At 47.1% G+C, this 13,396-nt stretch overlaps 1 protein-coding gene across 3 annotated transcripts in view; it reads right to left on the bottom strand.

Annotated features, from left to right (window-relative positions):
- RNF13 (ring finger protein 13) overlaps positions 1 to 13,396 on the bottom strand; it is a 185,884-nt gene that overhangs the window by 137,941 nt on the left and 34,547 nt on the right. The gene's annotated exons all lie outside the window — the stretch shown is intronic.

The following is a 13,396-nucleotide window of genomic DNA, read 5'->3' on the forward strand; positions in this document are numbered from 1 at the left end:
GAAAAATATCTCTGAATAATTTCTGAACTACCACCTTACAAACCCATTAAGATCAGAGATGAAATAATGGTGAAAACCTATTAAATTTATAGATTTGTTCCACAGAGACAGAAAGCAGATTAGTGGTTGCCTGTGGCTGGGGTTAAGAATTAAGGGAGGGGATGGACAGATATGAAGAGGGTTTCTTTCAGGGTGATAAAAATGTCCTAAAATCAGATTGAGGTGATGGATACTCAATAAATACACTGAGTGGCCAGATTATTATGATCTCTGAAGGCATAATAATCTGGTCATTCAGTGTATATCCTATATAATAAAAGGCTAATATGCAAATTGTCCCCTCGACCAGGAGTTCGACCAGCAGGCAGGCCGGCCAATCACCCATGTCCCCTCCCCCTGACCAGGCTGGCCGGATCCCACCCATGCACAAATTCATGCACTGGGCCTCTAATATATATACTGAGTGGCCAGATTATTATGCATTCAGAGATCATAATAATCTGGCCACTCAGTGTATACTAAATCATTGCACTGTTCATTTTAAATATATTTCTTTATTGATTTCAGAGAGGAAGGGAGAAGGAGAGAGACATAGAAACATCAATGATGAGAGAGAATCATTGATCGGCTGCCTCCAGCACGCCCCCTACTGGGGATCAAGCCCGCAACCCAGGCATATGCCCTTGGCCGGAATCGAACCTGGGACCCTTCAGTCCGCAGGCTGATGCTCTATCCACTGAGCCAAGCCGGCCAGGGCTGCACTGTTCATTTTAAATGGGCAGATGTTATGGTATATGACTTATATCTCAATAAAACTGTTTTTAAAATGTATAGATTTGTTTTAATCCTCACCCAAGGATATTTTTCCATTGATTTTTAGAGAGAGGGAAAGACAGAGAGAAATATTGATGTGAGAGAAACACATGGATTGGTTACCTCCTGCAGGAGCCCCAACCAGTGCATAGGGGGGAGTGGGGGATAGGAGCCTGCAACCCAAGGTACGGGCCCTTGACCTGAATCGAACCTGGGACCCTTCGGTCCGCAGGCCAATGCTCTATCCACTGAGCCAAAAGCGGTTAGGGCAAAATGTACAGATTTATAGATTGGTTTCTTAGGTAAAGTACATTTTATAATATACCTCTGTGCAGAAAAAAAAGTTAACATAACAGGCCTGAGGTTGCTATCCTTAGAAAGGTCTGCTTTCAAGGTTGGCCCTTCACTGGCACTTGGGAACTTAGATTTCAGAAGGGTTCCTATCATCCCCTGATAAGAACAGCTCATTGTGCCTAAACTTTCTTTCCAGGAATCTGAAATTCTGATACACGTTAGGCTACATGAACAGCCCCCAGTGTAAACCATGGGCACTGTATCTATGAGCGTCCCCAGCAGATATTTCCAAATGTTGTCATAACTCACTGATGAGGAATTAAGCATATTCTGTGTGACTCCACTAGAGGAGGACTCAAAGCTGACACCTGGTTTCCTCTGGACTTGACCCTATGCTCCTTTTCTCCTTGTTGGTTTTGCTTTATATCCTTTCACTGTAATGAACCCTATTCTGAGTCCTCTAAGTGCTCCTCATGAATCACTGAACCTGGGGTGCCCCAGGGACCCCCAACACAACCACATTAGACAACTCTGGTCAAAAATCATACCATAAAAACATACAAATCCTTAGAAGAAAAAATATTCTATCTGTTGACCACTGACCTATTTGACTTCCCTTGTAATGTTCTGCAATTGCCAAGTTTGGGGATAAGGAGGGAGAGTTTAGAGCAGGGGTGGGGTACCATTTTTTCTGCCAAGGGCCATATGGATATTTATAACATCATTCGCCATACAAAATTATCAACTTAAAATTAGCCTGCTATATTTGTGCAAACATTTAATTAACTCACCCCTAGTGCTTTGGCAGGACTAGACCAAATGATTTTGCAGGCCTTACATGGCCTGCAGGCTGGACATTTCCCATCCCTGGTTTAGAGGAAAAATAACTCTAAAAATAGGAATAATAACCACAACTGTTATAGATCACTTGTACTTAGAGCAACAGACATTGTTCTAAGCATGATATTGAATTAATTTCATCTAATTCTAACAACTCCCTATAAGGTAGGTATCATTTCATAGATGGAGAAAACGTGCTGTTAAGTAACTTGTGCAAGGTCAAACAATAAATAACGGCAGAACCAGGATTCAAACCGAGGCCATGTGCCTCCAAAGTCCACACTCTTGGGTAGAAGTCAGGAGTTGTCCAAGGCATAGATATTTAAGAAGCACCAACAAATCAGTGATCTTTATGTAAAAATGAAAATTAAAATGAGAAGAGACTAGAGAGAACTCTGAAGAATACCTAAACTTAAGGGTAGGGGAAGAAAGCAGAAAAAAAGAGAGAAAGAGACTGATTTCACCAAAGTAAAGAAAGAAAAGAACTTTTGAGATAAATGGGGGGCCGGGGGGGGGGGGGGGGGGTAGGCAGCCAACGAAGTAAATGCTGGAAAAGAGGCAAAAAGGCACAAAAATTTTCCCATTTCAGGACCTGTCCAATCCAAATAATTTCATTCCCCTGTAGTCTGATAGGTACCCTTGCTCTGACCACCTCTTTATTTTCAAGAATGCACTGTGCTATGGCCAGCTCTGTATCTTTATTCATCTGTCATCCAGAAATTAAATACACTTTCCTCTACCTTCAAAGGAAAATTTAGGGAAAAACTAAGAATCATATGAAGTTGTATGCAAACTTTTGTATGTATAAGTATATGCAGTTTCTGTTAAAGAGATCCATCATATCACATTCTCAACAAAAGCACAAAAGGGGTCTTTGTTGTTAAATCTTCCCTTCTCAAAGAAGTCTTCTGGAGACAAAGATTAACAAGCTTAAACCCTTTCTTCTTTTTAATCCTCACTGCAGGATATGTTTATTAATTTTTAGAGAGGGGAGGGGGAGAACATTACTCGGTTGCCTCGCATACACACCCCAACAGGGGATCAAACCTGAAATCTAGGTATGTGCCCTGACTAGGAATCGAACCCTCAACTTTTTGTTGTACGGGATGTCGCTCCAACCCACTGATACTATCTCCTTTCCATATTAAATGGTGTTGGCAGCCTTGTCAAAAATCATCTGACCATATATGTGAGGATATATTTCTGGATCCTCTATTCCATTCCACTGGTCTATATGTCTGTTTTTATGCCAGTACCATATTGTTTTGCTCTTTGTCAATATTGTTTCCCTTGAGATTCCATATGAATTTTAGGATGCATTTTTCTATTTCAGAAAAAAAAAATGTATTTGGGATTTTAACAGGAATTACATTGAATCTCTAGATTGCTTTGGACAATACTGATGTCTTAACAATATTAAGTCTATCAATCCATAGGATGTCTATCCATTTATTTGTACCTTCTTTAATGTCTTTCAGCAACATAATGTAGTTTTCTGTGTACAAATCTTTTGCCACCCTAGGTAAATTCATTCCTAAGTATTTTATTCTTTTTTATGCTATTGTAATGTTGTACGCATTTGGACAGACATGAGCAGGGCACGCAAAATGGGCCAGGTACAAGAGGCCAACCAAGGTGGAAAGCCCCAAATGCCTAATCAACGGACAATCCATCAATTGTAGGGTGGAACCTGGCACCCAGGGTGACTTTTTCTCCCCTAGCATATCAATGGTCATCAAATTTGGACCCCATGTCCTTTCCTCCCTAGAGATAACATCTATGCCTCAGTTGTATTTCAGTTCCAGGCCCAGATAAGCACAAAACCAGCCACAGGACCACCTGCGTTGAATAATGACCCCCTGCCCTGGTGCCTGCCAATCAATCAGTGGAGAACACAACCCTGAAAGAACAAAGCTGCTGAATATTCCATTAAGATCTTCCCTTAGGACCTCCCCTAAAATTTCCACCTTAAAACCCTTAGGCTGGAGGACCCAGGGCACTCTCTTCCCCCAACCCCCACGCAGCACACCACTGCCTTTTCCTTTCCCTTCTCCTTCCCCTTCCCCTCCCGCCAAGCACATCACCAGCAGCTTCCTCACTCCCAGCTCCAAGGGCCCTTCCTTTACCTCTACAACTTATTTCCTAAACCCATTTCTTCTAGGAATGATTTCTTCTACAGCTGTGACTTTATAAACTAGTGGCCTGGTACACAAAATTCATGCACTGGGGGAGAGGGGTGTCCCTCAGCCCAGCCTGCACTCTCTCCAATCCGGGATGCCTCTCACAATCCAGGACTGCTGGCTCCCAACTTCTCGCCTGCCTGCCAGCCTGATCACCCCCTAATCACTCCCCTGTCAGCCTGATCGACGCCTAACTGCTCCCCTGCCAGCTCGATTGCCCCAACTGCCCTCCCCTATCGGCCTGGTCGCACCCAACTGCCCTTCCCTGCCAGCCTGATCTCACCCCCAACGGCCCTCCCCTGCAGGCCTGGTCACCCCCAACTACCCTCCCCTGCAGGCCTGGTCACCCCCAACTGCCCTCCCCTGCCAACCTGGTCACCCCCAACTGCCCTCCCCTGCCCGCCTGATCTCACCTCCAACTGCCCTCCCCTGCTGGCCTGATCTCACCCCCAACTGCCCTCCCCTGCCGACCTGATCGCCCCTAACGGCCTCTGCCTCAGCCCCCACCACCATGGCTTTCTCCAGAAGGACATCCAGAAGATGTCCAGTCTAATTAGCATATTACCCTTTTATTAGTATAGACTAGAGGCCCAATGCATAAATTTGTACAAGGGGCTTGGCCCCCACCACCACAGTGGCCACCTCTGCCTCAGCTCCCACCACTGCAGCTTCATCCGGGAGGTCATCCGGAAGGACATCCGGTCTAATAAGCATATTAATTTTTATTATTAAAATGGGACCACCTCACATATGTGCTCTGTCATTGGTCGAAATGTCATTTTGCAGCACATGACTACATTACCATCAACTACAAGTAACAGCTTGACAAACGGTGATAACATGGAATACTAGCATCCCTTTCCATGGGCAAGGAGCTCAACACTGGGCTCAGTCCCAAAGGTATGGCCAAACCAATACCAAAACCTCACATTCTTTGGTCTATCTCCTAGAACCCCACCAGGCACCAAATCTGTATCAGAAGGGGTTCAATCAAGAGACAGAAACTACACACTAAATTAAACACAGAGTGCTTTGAAAAATAATTATTAAACTACTAGAAGCCCAGTGCACGAAATTCGTGCACGGAGGGGGGTTGTTCCTCAGCCCAGCCTGTACCCTCTCCAATCTGGGACATCCCTCTCACAATCCAGGACTGCTGGCTCCCAACTGCTTGCCTGCCTGCCTTCCTGATTGCCCCTAACCGCTTCTGCCTGCCAGCCTGATCACCCCCTAACCACTCCGCTGCCAGCCTGGTTGATGCTTAACTGCTCCCCTGCCAGCCTGTTTGCCCCCAACTTCCCTCCTCTGCCGGCCTGGTCACCCCTAACTGCCCTCTCCTGCAGGGTTGATCACCTCCAACTGCCCTCCCTTGCAGGCTTGGTCCCTCTCAACTGCCCTCCCTTGCAGGCCTGGTCCTTCTCAACTGCCCTCCCTTGCAGGCTGGGTGCCTCCCAACTGCCCTCTCCTGCTGGCCATCTTGTGGTGGCCATCTTGTGTCCACATGGGGGCAGGATCTTTGACCACATGGGGGCAGCTATATTGTGTGTTGCAGTGATGATCAATCTGCACATTACTCTTTTATTAGATAGGATAGAGGCCTGGTGCAGGAGTGGGGCCCAACTGGTTTGCCTTGAAAGGTGTCCCAGATCAGGGTGGGGGTTCCCTTGGGGCGTGGGGCGGCCCGAGCGAGGGGCCAGTGGTGGTTTGCAGGCCGGCCACGCCCCCTGGCAACCCAAGCGGAGGCCCTGGTATCTGGAATTTTATTTTCCTTCTACAATTGAAACTTTGTAGTCTGGAGCAGAGCCAAGCCTGGGGCTCCCTCCGAGGCCTGCAGCCATTTCTGTTGGGGTTAATTCACCTTCTATAATTGAAACTTTGTTGCCTTAAGCGGGTGGGCCCAGCCAGGGTGTGCGGAAAGCTTTGCTTCCCCTGTTGCCGCCAGCAACCCTGGCTTGCTCTCTCAAGCTCCGTTCTACCGCCATTTCTGTTTGAATTTGTTTACCTTCTGTAATTGAAACTTTGTAGCTTGAGTGGAGGCTTAGGCCTGCAACGGCTGGCAGAAAGCTTGGCTTGCTCTGTTACCTGGGAAACCTTGCTCTCTGTGGCTGTAGCCATCTTGGTTGGGTTAATTTGCATACTCGCTCTGATTGGCTTGTGGGTGTGGCTTGTGGGTGTGTTGATGGTACGGTCAATTTGCATATTACCTTTTTATTAGGTAGGGTGGTAGGATAGTAGCTATAAAGATGTAACAGAGGCAGGACAGAGGGATCCCAAAGGGGCACGATGATACCTCTGGGAGATGTATATCTTCATTAACTTCATTATGGTGATGGTTTCATTTATACTAACACCCGCCCAGTGCATGAATTTCGTGCACCAGGCCTCTAGTAGTTATATAAATATCTCAAAGCTCATCAAAGCATACTCTTTAAAAATGTACAGTTTATTGTATGTCAATTTTAAGTCTGCAAAGCTGTTTTTATTTTTTTTTTAATAATAATTAAACTATGTTGGGAAAATAGTGCTGAGGGAGAGAACCCAAAAGGAATAACTTGGTAGAAATCCCCAAGGCTGGGATTTCTCACTGGAGAAGGTATGGTTGCAGCACACTTGATAATAGAGAATTTCACTGGGTTTTCCAAAACCAGAGCTGATCCACTGTGGCCAGACAAACAGGAAACAATCCTCTGGAATGCAGGCGGGCAGAGGTAATCTGGGCATTGCAGGCACAAGGCCTGAGGTAGGCAGTGTCCACTTCAGAAGGGCCTAACAAGGTGGTCACCAAGTCTGGGGCTACAAGGTCACTGAAATCCTTTGTTCTCTGGGCACATGGCTAAGACAGAGCAACACCAGATCTTCCCACCCATATGTACTGTCGACAGACCATGCAGTAGGAGCAAGAAAATGGAAAGCACAGTTCACGTGACCTAGGAAGAAAAGAAAAAAACTCTTCCTCCGATAAGTTTTCTCTAGTACTTAGTCCCCTCCAACACCTGATAAAGCTTAATTAACATCATGCTCTTTGTAAAGGAAAAATGCTTAAGAGTCCGGTCCATTATTGAAGAGCATCTATTGAAGGGTGAATTTGGAGCAGAAATATACTGGTAACTGACACAGTAATCTTCTGTTTTTAACAGTACTTTAATAAAACAGTGCTTCTCTCATTTAACAGTAGGAAAAAGAAAGTGAATATGTGGCCATTAGTGTGTATTAAAGTGCAGAATCTGAAAAAGCACTTGTAGTCTCTCTGAAATATCATTTATCTTTATTTTTCTTTAATTTTTAAAAAATCTTTATTATTGATTCTTTCTCATCATTGATATTTCTATCACTCTCCCCCTCTCCCTTCCCTCTCTGAAATAAAAAAATATATATTTTTTTTAAAAAAAAACCTTTATTGTTGAGAGTATTACAAATGTCCCTCCTTTTTTCCTCCATGCACCTGGTTTCTGACCCACCCCAGGCCTTCACCATCCTATTGTCTGTGTCCATAGGTAATGCATATTCTATATAATAATCCTATATAATGAAGCGGTAATATGCAAATTGACCCTCACGCCCTCGCACAAGATGGCCACCCCCATGTGATCAAAGAGGGCCACCCCCATGTGATCAAAGAGGGCCACCTCCCCCTGCTGGCCAACAAAGATGGCCGCCACAAGATGGCCAGCAGGGGAGGGCAGTTGTGGGCGTGATCAGGCCAGCAGGGAAGGGCAGTTAGGGGTGAACAGGCCAGCAGGGGAGGGCAGTTGGGGAGACCAGGCCGGCAGGGAAGGGCAGTTGGGGGCAATCGGGCCAGCGGGGGAGCAGACAGGCATTGATCAGGCTGGCAGGAGAATGGTTAGGGGGTGATCAGACTGGCAGGCAGGCGAGTGGTTGGGAGCCAGCAGTTCCGGATTGTGAGAGAAATGTCCGACTGCCGGGATTGGGCCTAAACCAGCATTTGGACATCCCCCAAGAGTCCCAGATTGGTGAGAGTGCAGGCTGGGCTGAGGGACACACCCCTAGTGCACGAATTTTGTGCACCAGGCCTCTAGTAAGCATATAAGATCTTTGGTTATTCTCTTTCCACCCCACACCCCCTTGCTTCTGAGATTCATCAATCTGTTCCATGTTTCCATGCCTCTGATTCTATTTTACTCATCAGTATACTTTGTTCATTAGATTCCTTGTTCATTTATTTTGATTTTTAGATTCAATTGTTGATAGATATGTATTGCCATTTTATTGTTCATATTTTTTATCTTTCCTCCTTTCCCTCCCCTTTCTCCTCCCCTCCTCTTCCTCCTCAATTTTGCAGACTTCTATTTAATGTACTTAGGATTTAAAGGAAAAAGTTTCTAGGCCATAACACCCTATCAATTTTTAAATGCTTTTAACCAAGATTTTGCTTCTAATTAAATTATTTTTTTGTTATTAATTCACTATTATTTTTTTAACATATTTTTATTGATTTTAGAGAGAAAGGGAGAGGGACAGAGAGATGGAAACATAAATGATGAGAATCACTGATAAGCACCACACTGCAGATGGAGCCTGCAACCCAGGCATGTGCCCTGACTGGGAATTGAACCATGATCTCCTGGTTCATAGGTTGATGCTCAACCATTGAGCCACACTGGACGGGTTCACCGTTATTTTAAAAAAATTTTTAGCAAGTAAGCCATATATTGGAAAGAAACACTGCAGTAATTTCGCCAATATAAATATTACATATCTACAACTATAGTCTACATATTTAAATACCAGAGTCATCAGTATTAAATGTTTGGAGAATGATTAGCACGTGATCACACAGCATCATGCACAGCAACTGGTTCTATCATCATGTGGCATGACTTTCTGCTTCAGTTTTAACCCTTTGCACTCGCTTGCTTTTTTCGATTCCGTTATTCTACTGCTAACCGTGTCGAGTCACGCGGTACAGGTGCTGGGAGCAGGTGTGAGTGCCCAGCGGAACCGCAGCGCACGGGGGCAAACAATTTTTAGTAACTACCAGAGGCTTGCTCCAATAACAGCGACCAGCACGACGCCTTAGTCTGGCGCCCCTACTCACCTGCTCCACCATACCACCATGGCCAATGTCCGCCATGTTCCACATGCACCCCCTGGTGGTCAGTGCACATCATAGCGACCCGTTGTTTGGTTGTTCGGTTGTTCCACCATTTGGTCTATTTGCATATTAAGGTTTTATATATATACTAGAAGCCCGGTGCACGAAATTTGTGCACGGAGGGGGGTTGTTCCTCAGCCCAGCCTGTACCCTCTCCAATCTGGGACATCCCTCTCACAATCCAGGACTGCTGGCTCCCAAATGCTTGCCTGCCTGCCTTCCTGATTGCCCCAACCGCTTCTGCCTGCCAGCCTGATCACCCCCTAACCACTCCGCTGCCAGCCTGGTTGATGCTTAACTGCTCCCCTGCCAGCCTGTTTGCCCCCAACTTCCCTCCTCTGCCAGTCTGGTCACCCCTAACTGCCCTCTCCTGCAAGGTTGATCACCTCCAACTGCCCTCCCTTGCAGGCCTGGTCCTTCTCAACTGCCCTCCCTTGCAGGCTGGGTGCCTCCCAACTGCCCTCTCCTGCTGGCCATCTTGTGGTGGCCATCTTGTGTTCACATGGGGGCAGGATCTTTGACCACATGGGGGCAGACATATTGTGTGTTGCAGTGATGATCAATCTGTATATTACTCTTTTATTAGATAGGATAGAGGCCTGGTGCATGGGTGGGGGGCAGCTGGTTTGCCCTGAAGGGTGTCCCAGATCAGGGTGGGGTTGCCTTGGGGCGTGGGGCGGCCTGAGCGAGGGGTCTGTGGTGGTTTGCAGGCCGGCCACGCCCCCTGGCAACCCAAGCGGAGTCCTGGTATCTGGGATTTATTTTCCTTCTACAATTGAAACTTTGTAGCCTGGAGCGGAGCCAAGCCTGCTGCTCCCTCCGAGGCCGGCAGCCATTTCTGTTGGGGTTATAATTGAAACTTTGTAGCCTTAAGCGGGTGGGCCCGGCCAGGGTGTGCAGAAAGCTTTGCTTCCTCTGTTGCCACCGGCAACCCTGGCCTGCTCTCTCAAGCACCATTCTGCCGCCATTTGTTTGAATTTGTTTACCTTCTATAATTGAAACGTTGTAGCTTGAGTGGAGGCTTAGGCCTGCAACGGCTGGCAGAAAGCTTGGCTTGCTCTGTTACCTGGGAAACCTTGCTCTCTGTGGCTGTAGCCATCTTGGATGGGGGTTAATTTGCATACTTGCCCTGATTGGCTGGTGGGTGTGGCTTGGTTGGTGGGCGTGGCTTATGTAGTGGCGTGATGGTTAATTTGCATATTACCATTTTATTAGAGAGGACTAGAGGCCCGGTGCACGAAATTCATGCACTGGGGGGGAGGTGTGTCCCTCAGCCCAACCTGCACCCTCTCTAACCTGGGACCCCTTGGGAGATGTCTGACTGCCTGTTTAGGCCCAATGGGTCGGGCCTAAACAGGCAGTCGGACATCCCTTTCATAATTCGGGACTGCTGGCTCCCAAATGCTTGCCTGACTGCCTGATTGCCCCTAACCACTCCCCTGCCAGCCTGATTGACACCTAACTGTTCCCCTGCCGGCCCGATCATCCCCAACTGCCCTCCTCTGACAGCCCGGTCACCCCCAAATGCCCTCTCCTGCATATTCCCTCTTTTATTAGATAGGGTTTTTTCTTTAACATATTGGACAGTGTACCTGCTAAGGTCTTGACAAACCAGTAAAAATGTAAACCCAAACTAAAGGTGTCATAAAATAAACTCCTTAAACAGGAATTTCATGAGACCTTGGAAAGGTGATATCATGTGGTTGTTGGGCATATATTTGAATAAGTAGAAGGTTTATAGGTGATTTCACACTTTTTCATATTTTCTAAAAGTTTCCTTTTCTTTTATAAACAATAGACATGTAATCAACTGTCCATCTTTCCCTCCAAAAATTATTTTGAAAGGGCAAAGTCAATTGGAGCCAAGTCTGTTAAGTAATGTAGGTGTCAAGATGGAAGGCTTTAAAAAAAAAGATGGAAGGCTTTTTCACGTAGAGGTCTACTAACACTGTACTTATCCATTTTCCCGCAAACTTTTGGCCCATTTTTTCCCTTCTGCTAGAAATACTCCTTCCAAGATGCCTTTCTCCTCTTAATAATCTCAGTCCTCTCTACCTATGAAAGTTCTACTGGGCCCATGAGGATTAGCCAAGTCTCTGAGGCCCTCTCCCCATCCTTGCAGCCAGCTCTGCTTGCTCCTTCCTCAGTGTTCCCACAGCGCCGTGGACACAGCTCCAGCACAGTCCACACATGCAACCTGTTGTCACCATTTCCTGGGAACGTCCTGTCCTGTTCTCTTCCCTTTATAGGGGAATCAAGCTGGAGTTTTGCAGGTTGGGAAGAAGCTGGCAGCGGCTGAAAGCGGAATGTGCCTAGAGGGGCGCAGACGCCTCCCAGCCAACAGTCCTAGGCCTGGGTCATGGCTGGGAGCGGATCGCACGGGAGAGGCGCACCGACAGCCCTGGCCACAGCTGGAAGCAGAACACGCTGAGAGGGGTGCAGGTGTCTCCCAGCCGACAGACCTATGGCCAGGGCCACAGCTGTGAGCGGATCGCGGGAATGGATCGCGCTGAGAGGGGCGCAGGCATCTCCCAGGCGACCAGCCTTGTCCCTGGCGGCGGCTGAAATTGGAGCATGCGGAGAGGGGCGTGGCTGCCTCCCAGGCCCACAGTCCTGACAAAGGCTGTAAGCAAAAGGGGCCGAGAGGGGCACGGGCACCTCCCAGCCAACAGGCCTAAGGCCCGGGCCAGGTCTGGGAGCGGATAGCACCGGAGAGGCAAGGCTGCCTCCCAGGCCCACAGCCCTGGCCTCAGCTGGAAGCAAAACGCGCTGAGAGGGGCATGGGCGCCTCCCAGCTGACAGGCCTACAGCCCTGGCCGGGGCTGGGAGCGGATCGTGCTGAGAGGGGTGCAGGCGCCTCCTAGCCGACAGGCCAACGACCTGGGTCACTGCTGGGAGTGGATCATGCCGGAGGGCATGGCTGCCTCACAGGCCCACGGGCGGGGCTGGAAGCTGATGGCGGGAGGGGGGTTGGGGGGGGGGGGCGCAGGAGCCTTCCAGGTGGACGGCCAGGGCTGCGCCAGGAATGCATGGGCCGAGGCTAGTAGCAGATCATGCGGGGGGCACGGCCACCTCCCAGGCCTACAGCCTGGGCCATGCTGCCGGCTCTCATTGGCAGCCCTCCCTGGGACTGGGGGTCTCCAGCGGGCCTGAGAAGACTGGGCGCTGCCATCTTGTGTCTATGGGCGCCGCCATTTTGTCACGGAGTGATGGTTAATTTGCATATTACTCTATTATTAGATAGGCTAGATGGCAAAGTATATGTAACATAATACCAGTCAGGAACACAACAATTTAATTAAATAATCATCCAATGCCATGCTATAAGGACATTCCATACTACTCATATTCAGGATAATCATACATCAGAGATCAAAATTCTTTAGTGCTTCACTTTCCACTTCCTTATTTGCCTATATAATCCAGCTCACATATGTAAGAAAGAAAATAAATGACTTAAATATCAATGTTACATGCAAAAATCAGTTGTTTCTATACACCAGCAATGAACAATCTAAAAATAAAGTTAAAAAAACAATGTCATTTATAAAGATATCCAAAACAATAAAATATCCAGGGATCACTTAATCAAGAAGGTGAAAGGGAATCCAAGATGGTGACAGCATAGGAGGATGCTGAGCTGCCCACACCCTGAGCATATTGAAACATACATGAATCCATAGAGAACAATTACTCTTGTGAGACAAGTGAAGTATGAATGAATAGCTTCTCAACAAGGAGGACAGAGAGAGACTGAATAGAGAAGGCTGGTGAACTGTGTAATCTCTCCATGAGCTATGGCAACTCTCCAGATTGGAGGTGCTATTGAGCACCATAGTTTACACACACCCCATACACACACACACACACACACACACACACACACACACACACACACACTACCACAGGGTAAGAAGAAGCTCTACTTGGGTGTTTTGGCCTGCTTAACCCTTTGCACTTGCTTGCTTTTTTCTCAATTCCTTTATTCTACTTGGGATTTAATTTTTTAAATACCCCAGGTTTTACAAAGCTCGGCAGTAGAATAAAAAACTGGAGTTTCTTTTCATACAAACTTATTTATTTGGATTTTTTTGTATTTCAAATTATTGATACATTCAAAGAGTATAAAAAGAGCTGCTACCGATGCTAACCGTGT

The sequence above is a fragment of the Eptesicus fuscus genome, chromosome 3 (assembly GCF_027574615.1).
Source record: "Eptesicus fuscus isolate TK198812 chromosome 3, DD_ASM_mEF_20220401, whole genome shotgun sequence".
Classification (NCBI taxonomy): Eukaryota; Metazoa; Chordata; class Mammalia; order Chiroptera; family Vespertilionidae; genus Eptesicus; species Eptesicus fuscus.